This window comes from Choristoneura fumiferana, chromosome Z, assembly GCF_025370935.1.
Source record: "Choristoneura fumiferana chromosome Z, NRCan_CFum_1, whole genome shotgun sequence".
Lineage (NCBI taxonomy): Eukaryota > Metazoa > Arthropoda > Insecta > Lepidoptera > Tortricidae > Choristoneura > Choristoneura fumiferana.
In genome coordinates, this window is record NC_133472.1 from 3,572,830 (window position 1) to 3,587,066 (window position 14,237).

The 14,237-nt window shown below is 40.4% G+C and overlaps 1 protein-coding gene across 2 annotated transcripts in view; it reads left to right on the forward strand.

Moving 5' to 3' along the window:
• Nucleotides 1-14,237, forward strand: part of LOC141434282 (uncharacterized) — a 57,206-nt gene that overhangs the window by 4,163 nt on the left and 38,806 nt on the right. The window contains exon 1 of one of the 2 annotated variants that reach the window (XM_074096772.1): nt 6,483-6,502. The exons of the other annotated variant lie outside the window; for it this stretch is intronic. The gene's annotated coding sequence lies outside the window, so the exon portion shown is untranslated. Of the gene's footprint in view, nt 1-6,482; nt 6,503-14,237 lie in introns of those variants that run through there. 2 annotated transcript variants of the gene reach the window in all.

A 14,237-nucleotide genomic window follows, 5' to 3' on the forward strand; every position in this document is an offset into this window, starting at 1 on the left:
GATCACTTCGTTCGACTTTACGAAGTGAATAAAGTCCAGTCGTGCGTCAGAGCTGAAACATAACTACGCATTTTTTGGTGCAAAAAAAATTTTTAATGCAAGCTTTTTGTTGACTGTAGGTACTGTATTTTTTTTTATGTAGCCTGTATTATGTCCCACTGCTGGGCAAAGGCCTCCCCTTTTCTCCGCCACTCTTCCCTGTCCTGGGCATGCACCTGCCAATCGAGCTGAAAAGCGCTCAGGTCGTCCCGCCATCTCCTCTTGGGTCTGCCTCTGCTCCTATGCCCATCCCTCGGATCCCATTCGGTTACGATCCGTGCCCATCGGTCCGGGTGCATGCGGCAGACATGTCCGGCCCAGTCCCACTTCAGCTTGGCGGTCTTGACACCCACATCTGTGATACGAGTTTTAGAGCGCAGTATCGTGTTTCTGATTCGATCAGTTCTTCGATTATTCGGTTCTTGTATTATTATCTATACATTATGTCTACGTACACATCATACCAAATTTCAAGTCAATCTGAGCAATACCGGTAGTGTTTGAAATTCTTGTTCGATTTGATAACAACGCATATGAGAATGTTAAAGCGGTTGTCACACTGCCGCAGTTTCCCGTTGCGTTGCGGCGTGCGGAGCGACGAATTCGCGTGCGGCGGGCGACGACGCACTACCACCGTACAGTGCCCTTAGTGTAAGTTTTCGGTTAGAAAATACGTCTCGATCGCGTTCGCGTTAAAATCTCAATTTGTATGGAAACACGAACATCGCAAACGTTCCGCTAGAGGCGCTGTTCGTGTTTGCATACAAATTGAGATTTTAACGCGAACGCGATCGAGACGTATTTTGTAACCTAAACTTACACTAAGGGCACTGTACCCTTAGTGTAAGTTTCGGTTACAAAATACGTCTCGATCGCGTTCGCGTTAAAATCTCAATTTGTATGGAAACACGAACATCGCAAACGTTCCGCTAGAGGCGCTTTTCGTGTTTGCATAAAAATTGAGATTTTAACGAGAACGCGATCGAGACGTATTTTGTAACCGAAAACTTACACTAAGGGCACTGATATTCTACGCATCTGCGGTGCACGACGAACCGCATTTAATTTGGTTTTTATGTTCATTTCTACGGCGCTCAATGTTGCATTTGCATACCCCGCGTCCCGCCCGCACCGCATCGTCGTCCGGGAGTGCGATTCGCACCTCCGCATGGAAAGATGGAGCCAGTGTGTTACACCACGCGGTGTGTGATTTTGTGTACAAATCAAGATTCTACAGTACAAAGTTGAAAACCGCAGCATCATACGCCGCTGCGATGTGTGCAGTGTGAGAACCGCCTAAATAAAAACTTGTAAAAAAAGTATGATCCTCGTTTGGGGCGACTACCTGTATAAGTTGCATGACTGGGACATTCCAGACATTCTGGCATTCCTTTCGTTGGTTCCTACTATTATTATAAATGCGAAAAATATAATGTACGTTACTTTTCCACACTAAAACAGGTGGACGGATTAGGCTGTGGTATATAGTAAAAAATAAGTGGATTCGAGCCCTAGCACCTCTTGAGTTCGGTATTTAGGTTCAAATTTACTCTTAAAAAAACTTTCTTCATCTATCCTAACAGCTAGTAGTTAGTTGGTACTTGTCAGGAGCAGTGGTAATCATTTTCCATCAGATGACTTGCTCTGCTCTTCTCATCTAAAAAAACAGGCCAAGAACGTGTCGGACACGCCCAAAATAGGGTTCCGTAGCCATTATGAAAAAATTAAGTAATATTTTTCTAAGGATTTCGTATTTCATACGGATCTTCCAAGTTTAACTATATTTTATACCTTAGGCTATTTTAGAGTAAAACTACTAATAGTTCTCAAGCAAACTTAGCCGTTATAGTTTTCCTTGAAAGTTTGATATACTTAACTACCATCCTAAATTTTTTCAAATTTTTCCACCCACCGGTTTATATTTTAGAGGGGGGGAGGGGGATGCTGAAAATTTGCACTTTAAAGTAAAAATAAAAAACAACAAGTTAACATTAAAGTTGAATATTTCGTAAACAAATCACTGAATCGAAAAATCGGCTATAGGGTTGTATGAGAAAAAAAAATCACCCTCACTTTACGTCTATGGGAGGTACCCTCAAAAAAAATTGTTTTGAATTTTTATTGTACCATTTTGTCGTCATAGTACTTGTACTATTACTTATTCTGTGGCATAGTTTACATATATATCCGCGCAAAGTTACAGCTTTCTAGCATTGATAGTCCCTGAGCAAAGCCGCGGACGGACAGACAGACAGACATGGGGAAACTAAAAGGGTTCCGTTTTTGCAATTTTGGCTCCGGAACCCTAAAAAAGCTTTATATTTATTTGTTATTAATGTTGTTATTTATTTATTCGCGCATATTACGCCGAATGAAAAGGAACAGTTCCGATTCTCGGCCTTCACCACTTGCCGACAAACTTTAAGTGTCAGATAAAAGTAATACCGTCTTTGTTTATTTGGACAAAACAAACAGAGACGGCATCACTGATATCCGTCACTTAAAGTTAGTCGACAAGTGGTGAAACAGGCCCTTAATGCGACATAATTACAAGTAGTAAGTCTAAATACCTATGCTTCACGGCTTCTGTTTCAAACCCAAACATTGCCTGGTCACGTTTTGTTTACAATCCTTCGTGTCACGTTTGACATGGCTACGTATGGATCAACTCGTGGCGTTAGGTCACCCTTGAGGTATGGTGTCAAACTGATCAAGGTATGAATTCGCCGCTAGAGGCGCTATTGTAGCGAGAGGTCTCCGAAATGTCAATGTCACTGCAGGGCTACCACGAAACTCGAAACTTGAAGTTCGTGTCGTGCGGTCCCTCTGACACTTATATACTATTTAATACAAGAGCGAGACGGTACGATCCGAACTTCGAGTTTCGTAGTAGCCCTGCTGTTTTTGGGCGAGCTGCGCTGCTGCGAGGGTTCATTAAATTTTGTGAATATTTTGCAGTACCTGAAATTAATTATGGCAAATATGAGTTACGGGGCAATGAATGTCTGCGTTTTGAGACAGTTTTGTCTTTCGGAAACATTTGTCCTCCCTTTTTTTCGAACAAAACGGGACTACGCAACACTGTGGCATGTTCGATATTTTTATGGTACGGTTTTAAGGTATTAAATATGATTTCTATGATTTCCACTATACTTCAGGCAGGCCCTTTGTCTACAGACTCTACAGTGGCGTCAACTGGTGAGCGCGAAAACGGTGGTCCTCATTGACGTAACCAGGGCCTACCAAGAAGAAGATAAAAAATAAAGACTCGGCTGTATGGTTTTCAACCTTTGCCTTTTCCTGGAGGAAAGAATAATAAATAAAGTCACCTGATTGACAATGACAAGGCAGAGTTGCAATGCCTAGGGCCCTGCCGTTAAAGGAAATTACAATGTTTCTTAAAGCGAAAATTTAATGGAATATTTGTATCCTCGTGTATTTAATGCTATTTTACAAGATTTTATTTCACCTGTCCTGTTGTCTGTCTGTCTGTCTGTAATCAAATCTTGCAAGATTAATTTGACCAACTTCCAGTAGGCAGATTGACTTGAAATTTTACAATACAATAATCTAGTAGTGACATCCTGGTAGTCCAGCCAGGATCGTCTCCGCAGGACGGAACTCTTCAACGGTTAATAGCATCGACTTGAAATTTGGCATGCAAATGTAGTTTGGGTGACAATGCAAGTACAGTCAACAAAAAGTACAGTCAGCAAAAAAAGCTTCTATTAAAAATGTTCTTTTTTATGGTTAGGTTATTTAGTCAGTCTAACTTAACCGCTCATCCACTTCTGTTGACTGTACCTAACCTACTCGCCTCTCAGTCGGCCATCGCTTCATGTCGTGTATGCAATGACCTAGGCATTTGTTAAATGTAACAATGCGTGTTCGTGATCTCTAATCAAATGTGGAGTTGATTTCTTTCACTTGTCAGTCAAGGTTTAGAGGTTTTGTTGATACTTAACCTGCATATACCTGTGCTGTACATAGTTGCGGTTGCGCAACTATTTTTGGTATCGCGTATACAGGTATAAAGTTAATCCTACTAATCCTACTGAAATAGGGAATATTACTGCAATTTTATTCCGTCAGAGTGCAGCGCTAGCACATACCATATGTTTTTTGAGTATCTTAAATGTCCGTAGGATGCCGTAATATCATATTTTTTTTTAATATAGCTCTATCGCTACTATATATTTTTTTTTATTTATTTTTTATACGACTGGATGGCAAACGAGCAAGTGGGTCTCCTGATGGTAAGAGATCACCACCGCCCATAAACATCTGCAACACCAGGGGTATTGCAGACGCGTTGCCAACCTAGAGGCCTAAGATGGGATACCTCACGTGCCAGTAATTTCACCGGCTGTCTTACTCTCCACGCCGAAAACACAACAATGCAAGCACTGCTGCTTCACGGCAGGATTAGCGAGCAAGATGGTGGTAGCAATCCGGACGGACCTTGCACAAGGTCCTACCACCTGCAAAAATCGATGTAAATATCATTTTTTTTTATCATTTTTTTTTATCGATGTAAATGTCATTTATTTTGTTACTTATAATTATGTCATGATTTCTATAGGCGACAAAATATAAAGAGAACTGACGTTATCATGGGTTTGCGCTAGTGTCGCCCCCTGCGCAGAGCTTTGCCTAATATGCCCTATTATAAATGCGAAAGTTTTTGAGTATCTATGTGGGTGTGTGAGTTTATTACTCCTTCACGCTAATGGCTGGCCGGATTTCATTGTAATTATAGTACGTAGTAGTTAGAGGTAGTGTAATTTGTTAGTATTTGGTCCTCTTGATCTGGTAGCCCAAACCGGATTCGTCAAAACTGTCGTTCAAATATATTTTCACACCTCTCCTTCAGAAAAGTAACTTTTCCACCCTGACGAGAGGGAGCAAAGTGCAACTTTTCTGTTCAAGGCTTTTCTAAGTGTTTTATTGCAAATGCAATTTTTTGAAGTTGATAATTGTAAAGCCACGCCATTTTCTATGCTGGTTGTTCTTTAATAATATTAAGAATTATTTTTTTCAAGTTTATTAATGCTCGGTGTGAAAAGTTGTATGAGCCACTCGGGAGCAAAATTATTTTCATCTTGGGCGCTAACACTTGAATCCCTCATTATGCTTAGGATTCTACTTTAGAATCCCTCGCTACGCTCAGGATTCTATTGTAGAATCCTTCGCTACATTCTGGATTCAATTTACGCCCTCGCCGTAAATACACCATTTTGCTCCCTTGTGATACAAATAACTATTTAAGGCATTCTGCTTTTTTACCTACACCTAGTAAAAGCAGTGTTAGAGACCAGTGAGAAACTTAACGATCTAATTACATTTAACATCCAATTAGACAGATGCTTACGAATATTTTAAACTTGAGATTACACAATAGTTACGTTTTTGCTTCCCTTGCCCATATTTCCTAAAAATATCTATGATACATTGAATGCCATTAAGAAATGTGCAAAAAAAATTTGACATAGGTTCCGTCATAACACAAATAGAAGTGACTGCACGCCCGCGGTGCCAACATTTACATGAAGTAATAATTTAATAATCTATCTGAAGACCACACGCAGATCTGGCAATTTTCCGCTCGAATAGCACCACAGGGCTTCTATAAAACGTACCGACTCGCAGTGTAAAGCAACCTTAAGGCACTTGTCCCACCGCCGACGATGAGCGAGAAGCGAGTAGAGCGAGTAACTAGAAACGAGTGGGTAAGCAGCGAGAAGCGGGTGTAGTTTTGTCGCTGGCTGTAAGCGAGTGTTCGAGTGCGACGGGCGATTACTCGCTCCACTCGACTCGCTCGTGCGGGGCGGCCGCCAAGCTGACATCGCTGAGCAAGTATCTATAGCTCAGCTAGTTTTATAGCTCTTGTCGCTGCGACAAAAGATGTAAGAGCGAGTTTTCGCCGACAGTGTGAACAGCCAGCGATCAACTATTAATTAATATATGTCTCTTTTACTCACACAGGATCTTATATCTTTTGTTCGTTTCTTGAGCGAGAAAATAGTCGATAGCCAATCGTTTCCTCGCTGTCGGTGAGACAACTGCCTTAGTGGGAACAGCGCTGGGGGGCTATTACGAAATTTGATAATCGAATTTCATATCGTACTGTCCCTCTCACTCTCGTATTTTTTAATATAAGCGTCAGCGAGATAAGAGCAACGGCAAGATAAGAAGTTTGAATTTTGCACTTCGTAGCATAGACCCTGTTTCTACGCAAACAAAAGCGTTCCATTTCCATTCAAAAGGTGATCCTAGAAGTGTTAAATAATTAAACTAGACGTCCAACCGTTACCGTTCGTGCAAGGGCCATTAAACGGTAAGGCAGTAAACGTTATCGCGCGATAAGGCCAGATGCAGCGATAACAGGCTACTGGCCTTGCGCGCTTGTTTATAACAATAGTTAAACTGAACCGGATCAAACGGCACTAACTACTAAAAAAACGTGAGTTTCTGTTATTAATTTCCATTTTACAAGCTTTTATTTAGTTTCCCCGTGTGGGTTCGGGTTAGAATTAACTTCTCCATTTCCAGTGGATGTCGTAAGAGGCAACCTGTCACTATTGTACTTTTTTTGTCAAACTTTAAAACAAAAATTGCTAAAAGTGGCTCCGAAGCGGTAACGTTTCGTGTGCTCTGCCTACCCCATTTGGGAATACAGGCCTGATGTTTGTGTGTGTGTGCGTTATTTAGTTTCACCTGTCCCGTTGTCTGTCTGTCTGTAGTCAAATCTTGTAAATTAAATTCGACCAACTTCCAGTAGCTGGATTGACTTGAAATTTGGTATACCTATGTAAATTGCGTGACAATACAATAATCTGGTAGTGACGTCCTGGTAGTCCGGCCAGGATCGTCTCCACAGGACGGAACTCTTCAATGGTTAATGGCATCGACTTGAAATTTGGTATGTAAATGTAGTTTGTGTGACAATACAAGTACAGTCAACAAAAAGTACAGTCAGTCAAAAAAGCTCGTATTAAAAATGTATTTTTTTACATTAACATTCATTCAAGCTTTTTAGTTGACAGTAAGAGTAAGTATCTGCATTGTCACCCCAACCAATTATAATAACATAGGTACATGCAGCGGAAGACGCGATAAATTAGCGAAATCGATAGTACAATACAAAAATATAGAGATAGTGGACAATAACACACTAATATTTCTTTTCTATTATTTGTTTGATACTAGTGTTTACTCGCGACTTCGCACGTACAGTTAAGGAGTTTAATTCATGTGCCACCATGGAAGCATTTCACAGTAAACGTCATAGTGACATCGCATTAATTAGCAAGGAAAATCGTAATGACTTTTCCTTTGAAATGTTGGCTCATGAATTAAAGTCCTGACCGTACAGCAATTGAATTTAATCGGATTTTACTAAATTTCCATGGCAATCCCCAAAAAAATATTGTAGATTTCATTATCGTTGAATATAGAACACTTGTGCCAATTTTCATGACTCCAAACGCAGCGGTTGCAATTTCAACATTATAGCCCGATCCCGTGGGACTATTGAGATAAAAAGTTCCCTATGTGTATTCCAGACGTCCAGCTACCTACATACCAAATTTCATCCATATCCGTCCAGCCGTTTTAGTGTGAAGGAGTAACAAACATACACACACATACGCACAAAATTTTGCTTTTATATTATCTCTCGTAGGATTAGCTTTGGCCCTACGGAGTGCAAAATCTGAACCTCGTAACTTGCGGTCCCGCTTACGCTTATGTTATTTAATACGAGAGTGAGAGGGATGGTACGATGCGAACTTCGAATTTCGTAGTACCCCCCTGGTTCGCAGGCTTTAGGTCGCGAACTGGACAATAGGGGGCAGCGGGGCGAGCCACGCTACCTCCAGAGTGTTCTCTATCCATTACGTGCCCTGCGAAGTAACCACTGACTGGCGAGCATTATGCCCCCGCAATGGACAGGAAAACCAATCATTCAAAATGGTCGCTCAACCGCTCGGATTATAAAGATTCCGGAAACTAATCAACCGCGCTTTTTTAGGCCTTCGGAGTGGTCGTTGAACCTTGCTTTGGATCAGAGCAAATCACTTACAAGAGCAACGTCCACTTTGGTCTCTCTAGTTTTTCGTACATGACCACTTTGGTCATGGGAAACGTTATGGTCATAGAGTTAATAAGAGGATAGAAATATCAGGCGTACTAAAAACGCGAGGCTCTTGTGCTATACTCGAGTCCAAAATTAGGCGAACTAGATTGACAGCTGAAAATGTTACCAGACATAGCAAAAAAAATAGTCATTAGGAATATGTCGATTAGGCTATTTCTAACCTATGTACGAGGTAGATCGCCTATGAGGTGGACAGACCAGGTCAAAGCAGCAATAGAAGGACCACTACACGCAAGCATAAGGAAGGCGGCTGTCAGGGAGGAATGGAGGCGTATTGTTAAGCTTGCTACCAGCACCTAGAAAATGATGACCACGACCACTCTGTAAAGAGTGAAACGACGAAGAAGAGAACCTATGTACGAAGACTCATAGCACAGGAAAAATTGAATATTTTGGCGGCAAAATAATAAATAGAAAATGACACCTTACTCGCCTAGTTTGTAAAAATTGCATTTTTTAAACGTTGGCCCCTGCCCATACCCCATGGGAGGGGGTAGGACGCCTAAATTTTGGTAGGACTCGGCAGATCCTCATTTCTAGTGCCAAGATAAAAATCATAAACAAAGTTTCATTGTGTACATGTTTTGCCGCCAAACCGTCGTATTAAGTCCTACTTTACCCGTGCTATCACACCAAATGCCGTAGTATTAGCGGAAAAATGACTGATTTACGATTTGATACCCCAGAACAGACTTTACCAATTCGGATCGGACCAATGGCTCTCCTTGAGTAGTTGGTACTCATGGGCGGTATGGTGATCATTTCCCATCAGATGACCCACTTGCTCGCTTGGGGTGACCCTTCTGTGAGCATTATTCGCTAGACGATGCTTTGATGAGATAATCTTTTTTTTATAAATAAATAAATAAAGAAAACTATTCAAACCCGATCAAGACTCATGAACAGTTCTGACACGCGTTTGGTCAATTGTTCGAATTGTCCGAATCCATCCAGTTAATTGCTTATATTTTAATTGTAGACGCTGTCAAGAATATTACTGTAACAAATTGCTATGAAATGCCTTCAGAGCAACTGTGATTTATTCCATGACTAGCCTGTACCCGTGCCTTTGCTCGCATCAACCGTTAGCAATGTTATTGAAATCCCCGGTGGGAATTCCCAAAAAAAATCTGTCGTGGAATTAATTTACGTGTAGTACGTGTACGTTGCATATAAAACACCCATGCCGAATTTCATATCTCAAAGTCAAGTCAAAGTATCTTTAGGTATTCATGACTTACATCAAAAGTATTTAAAACAATAGTAATGGAGGCATATGCCCAACAGTGCACGTCTTACGTACGGCTGATATGATGATAATTAATGAATATATGGTTTGTATGGCCGTGCATATTCGCGTTTCTAAGCTCCCATGATATTTATAGTCAACTTAGAGCTTTTGCACACCATTTTATTTAAACGTGTCGTCGAAGCGCGTTTTAAGCCCGGTTCACCTGTCGTGTTGTGTCGTGTCACGTGTCGTCACAACACACTGCATCAGGATAAATGTAAACGCAACCATATAAAATGTATAAAACCGATACCGTTCTGATGCGTCACGACACAACTACAGATAAATGTGAACCGGGCTTTACAAACGCTCGTTGACTGCGTTTTTTTCTTTCCACATAGCAGCCACACAACTCGCGTGCGTATAGGAGAAAAACTTAAGTAAAATTACCTGTACCCTTAGTGTAATTTTTCGGTTATAAAATACGTCTAGATCGCGTTCGCGTTAAAATCTCAATTATATGGAAACAGGGACAGCGCCTCTAGCGGAACGTTTGCGATGTTCGTGTTTCCATACAAATTGAGATTTTAACGCGAACGCGATCGAGACGTAGTTTGTAACCGCAAACTTACACTAAGGGCACTGTTGTATGTAGTAGTAACGTGTCCGTATAAACAAATCGACGTTCCAAATTCGAAAATGACCAGCTCCATAATAATAAATTCTGTGCACTACTACATACAACGGGTATTTACTCAAGTTTTTCACTTATATCACGATTGTATCAATACAAACGCGCGACGACGGCGACGGCGAAAATGCTGTGTGCAAACGTCTTTTCTCAAACATGACATGAAATATTGACGTTGTGTTACAAATAATAGGCTGAGAAGTATCGCGCTGCAGGCGCTGAGGCTCGCCTGCCTGCGCGCGGTCACTCTAGCGGCCAGCAAAGAGAATTCATACAACATTGCAGGCCGCTGGCCGGCAATGCGACCGTCTTTTGTTTCAACGCGCGCTCTGCGACACGCACGCACAGCACCATCACAGCACGCACAGCAGCACCGCCAGCAGCCAGCGCGACACGCGCGTGCACAACAGGGCGACCAGACATTTCTTGTTATTTTTTTTTATTTCATGTAATGTTTGAGAAAAGCACTATACAAGCCTCGGCCGGAACCTGGGGTTGCCGGCCTCGCATCCCTATATCTGCTTGGCCGGCAACCCCCTACTTCCCGGCCTCTACAGTAATGTACTATTATTGGTTCTGTGATCCTCACTCTACTATGAAAGTTACAGCTGTATTTTAATTTAAGTTGCGTGCCCGCATATAGTTAAGTTGCGTTTCGTTCTGCTTGATAGCGTCGTTACGCTCGGTTGGTGCCAGGGAAGCACGTGGACTGTCGTGGACTATCTGCATATAGTACAGGAGCTGGTGACGAAAATTCAATGTCGTAAAATAAACAACTCCCCGTTACAACTTGGGGATTTCAATAATCTTACTAGCTAGAAAAGTTAAAATACCCCCGACATTGTTTCAAAGTTTTATATATCAAAAATGGCTGAAACGATTCTATAGAAACAAAGCTAAGAACCACCGCAAGAAAGTTATTTCACGTAAAAAAACCGTATCGAAATCGGTCCGTTCGTTTGACAGCTACGATGCCAATGACAGTCAAACAGACATTGGCGTCAAAATTACGTAAGTATAAGACCCCTCTTTTTTAGGGTTCCGTAGTCAACTAGGAACCTTTATAGTTCCGCTATGTCTGTCCGTAAGTTTTTGTAAAAAATATTTCTATGGCAAAGTTAAGGCAAGGTCGGGAACCACAGAACCCTCCACTGAGCATGGCCCGACATGCTCTTGGCCGGTTTTTTAATGTATTTATGCTGTTATACCCGTGTGGTGTCGGGTTAGAATTACACCTCTCCATTTCTTCCGTGGATGTCGTAAGAGGCGACTGAGGATATATGTTACGGTATACCGTAGGCGACAGGCTAGCAACCTGTCACTATTGTACCGTTTTGTTCAAACTTAAAACCTAAAATTGCTAAAAGTGGCTCCGAAGCGGTAACGTTTCGTGTGCTCTGCCTACCCCATTTGGGCATACAGGCGTGATGGTTGTGTGTGTGTGTATGCTGTTATACGAATATCTCTCAACAAACTCTAGAAACAAAGCACTTATAAGCGTCATGTAGGTATGCACTGATAAGTTAGAAAATAATAATGTACAAGACTGTCTATCAGCCAGCTTCTGTACTATTGAGGTTTTTGCGGCATACATACGTATAAATAGAGTATAACAAGTGAATAATAAAATTGATAATGTAATGACACATATTGTTACAAATTAGAAGAGATCCGTATATGTACATATAACATACAATTTTATATGCTCTATATATGGATATTTTTACAAGCTTTTCTATAACTTGCCCTGTTTGTTTATTTGTTTGTTTGTTTGGGTCAAATCTTAGAAGCTAAATTTGACCCACTTCCAGTGGTCCGATTGACTTGAAATTTGCCATACTTATGTAAATCTGGTGACAATGACAATACAATAATCTGGTAATAAAATCTTGGTAGACCGGCCAGGATCGTCTCCGCAGAACGGATTTCCTCAACGGTTAATGGCATCGACTTGAAATTTGGTAGGGAAATGTAGCTTGGATGACAATGCAAGTACAGTCAGCAAAAAACTTGTACTAAAAATGTAATTTTTAACAAAAACTTTTTTCCATATAAAACTAATTGGAACTGACCGCCCACACTACATACTAGGTAGGACCCTCCTAGTGTGGTGTCAACGGGATGGCAGTGTCCCCTCGTGTGGCAATTATGCCAATATACGAGTACGTTGAGAGACAGAGGACAAAGGTTTCAAGACTTCAAATATCTATCTCTCCCTAACATGCACGTTTATATCGCTCTTTCTCTTCAATTACATGTAGTCACAAATCACGTTTTTGGGTGACAACTGCCACAGATAATCAAATATTTATGTACATAATGTGTCAACCGCATCAACACAAAAACAGTGCGGAAGAACTATATTGTATAAATAGATAGAGTGCAAACTCTATGGAAGGAGGTGCTTTGTCTAGTAAACTGTATATTATGTTGATAGACTTACTAGTCACGATTTCTAGAACTTTCCACAAGCCCAATGCTAATAAGTATCCCGATCACACAATCGAAACCAATCATACATAGCCAATGTAGCCAACATCGTTTCCTGAGCAAACCAATACACTGCAAAGTTAACAATGCCTGTGGTGAAAACTTGTAATAACAAACGTTACCATGCCTTTGTGCTTAATTGTAAAGACAGTGGCGGCATCACTAAGTGCATTTCTAAGTTTGTACAACCGTCGCGTGTCAGTTGTTTTGTTCCTGAAAGAAAAGTGGGACATTCACCGTATATAATTAGGTTTGAAAATGGAACGGTTAGTTCGTTCCAACTTCGGACGCATAGTGGACCACGGACTATGCGTCAAAATGAGAACGTCGTTATGTTGGCAATCGTGATTTTGAGATACGCTTCGTTTGTGATGTTTCTTGTTTTCTGTGGAGGGATTGTCATCAAATTTGTTATGGTAGAAATGTTTTTTTTTGTTTCTAAAAATATAGAGAAATTACTTGGCATTATCCAATAGTAAGCAATTATTAGCTAGCTTTGTTATTAGCCTGGTAAGCCTAGCTGGGCAAAAGTTAACGTTTTTTTTTATTGTTAATACTCGTATGTATTTCAATTTTATACTAACCTAATAAGTTATATTGCACAGTAGTTTTACTGTTAATTTATAATTATTTCGCATAAAAAAAACACAAGTTAAAATATACCACACATTTTTAAAGTTTTTATACCTCTAGTAATTCATTGGCTGGCCCTAGATTCCGATTTCCGTCCGGGGTATAAATCTATCGGCGCTCCACTAATTTGTAAGAGCATTATTCAAAATAATGTTTTCGTATTAAATTTATAAACGTAACCACTAATGTAATTACGTGCCTACTTGTCGGAATTTATACTTTTATTATTACGTTCCAAATTCAAATGCGGCCAACCAAGACAGTGAATTGATTATATAATAAATTTAACTAAAATTATTTCTTTCTGTTTGCATTAACATTACTCAATAGCTTACCGTAAACCCTTATATTTAATCAATGTCGCAACTTACCGGTTTTTCCCACCCATAGCCGCAAGTACGCCTTTGTGAACATACCTGGTAGGTAATACACCGTCTTTGTTGTTGAACGCACACTTTCCTTTGTTAATCTGAAGGTCATTTAAGTAAAAATCCCTGACTATTCTTAACGCTACTAATATGATATATTATAGTTAATAATGTATACATTTTTTCCAAACCATATACACTAATGCATAGTATAAGTAACTTTGAGAAAGTATAAACTCAAGCGTTAGTTTTTGTCCGTAATCATATTCAATCGCTAAGTCTTACGATTTAAAAACGGAACACATCTCAATTTTATTCGATTCCAAATTCAAATGGATATTCGATTGCCGCGAATAAAACGAGAGGTGGTCGAACTGCGAATTTAATTTGGTTTTTCTCGTAAATTGTTTTCTTTTACTGTTCTCGGCCAGTGCGTTTCTTAGAGCAGAATTTGTGGGGTCATCGGCTGTAAGCCATTACAAATCTCAGAAAAAAAAACATTGCAAATTGTATAACTGTTGGTGTTATCGCTTGGCCACGTACATTTTTATCAGGACCATCTAAAAACAGTTCTTAGGAGGCAGTGGTAAACTTTAAAATCGCGTGAGCATCGTGTTTGTAGAATTT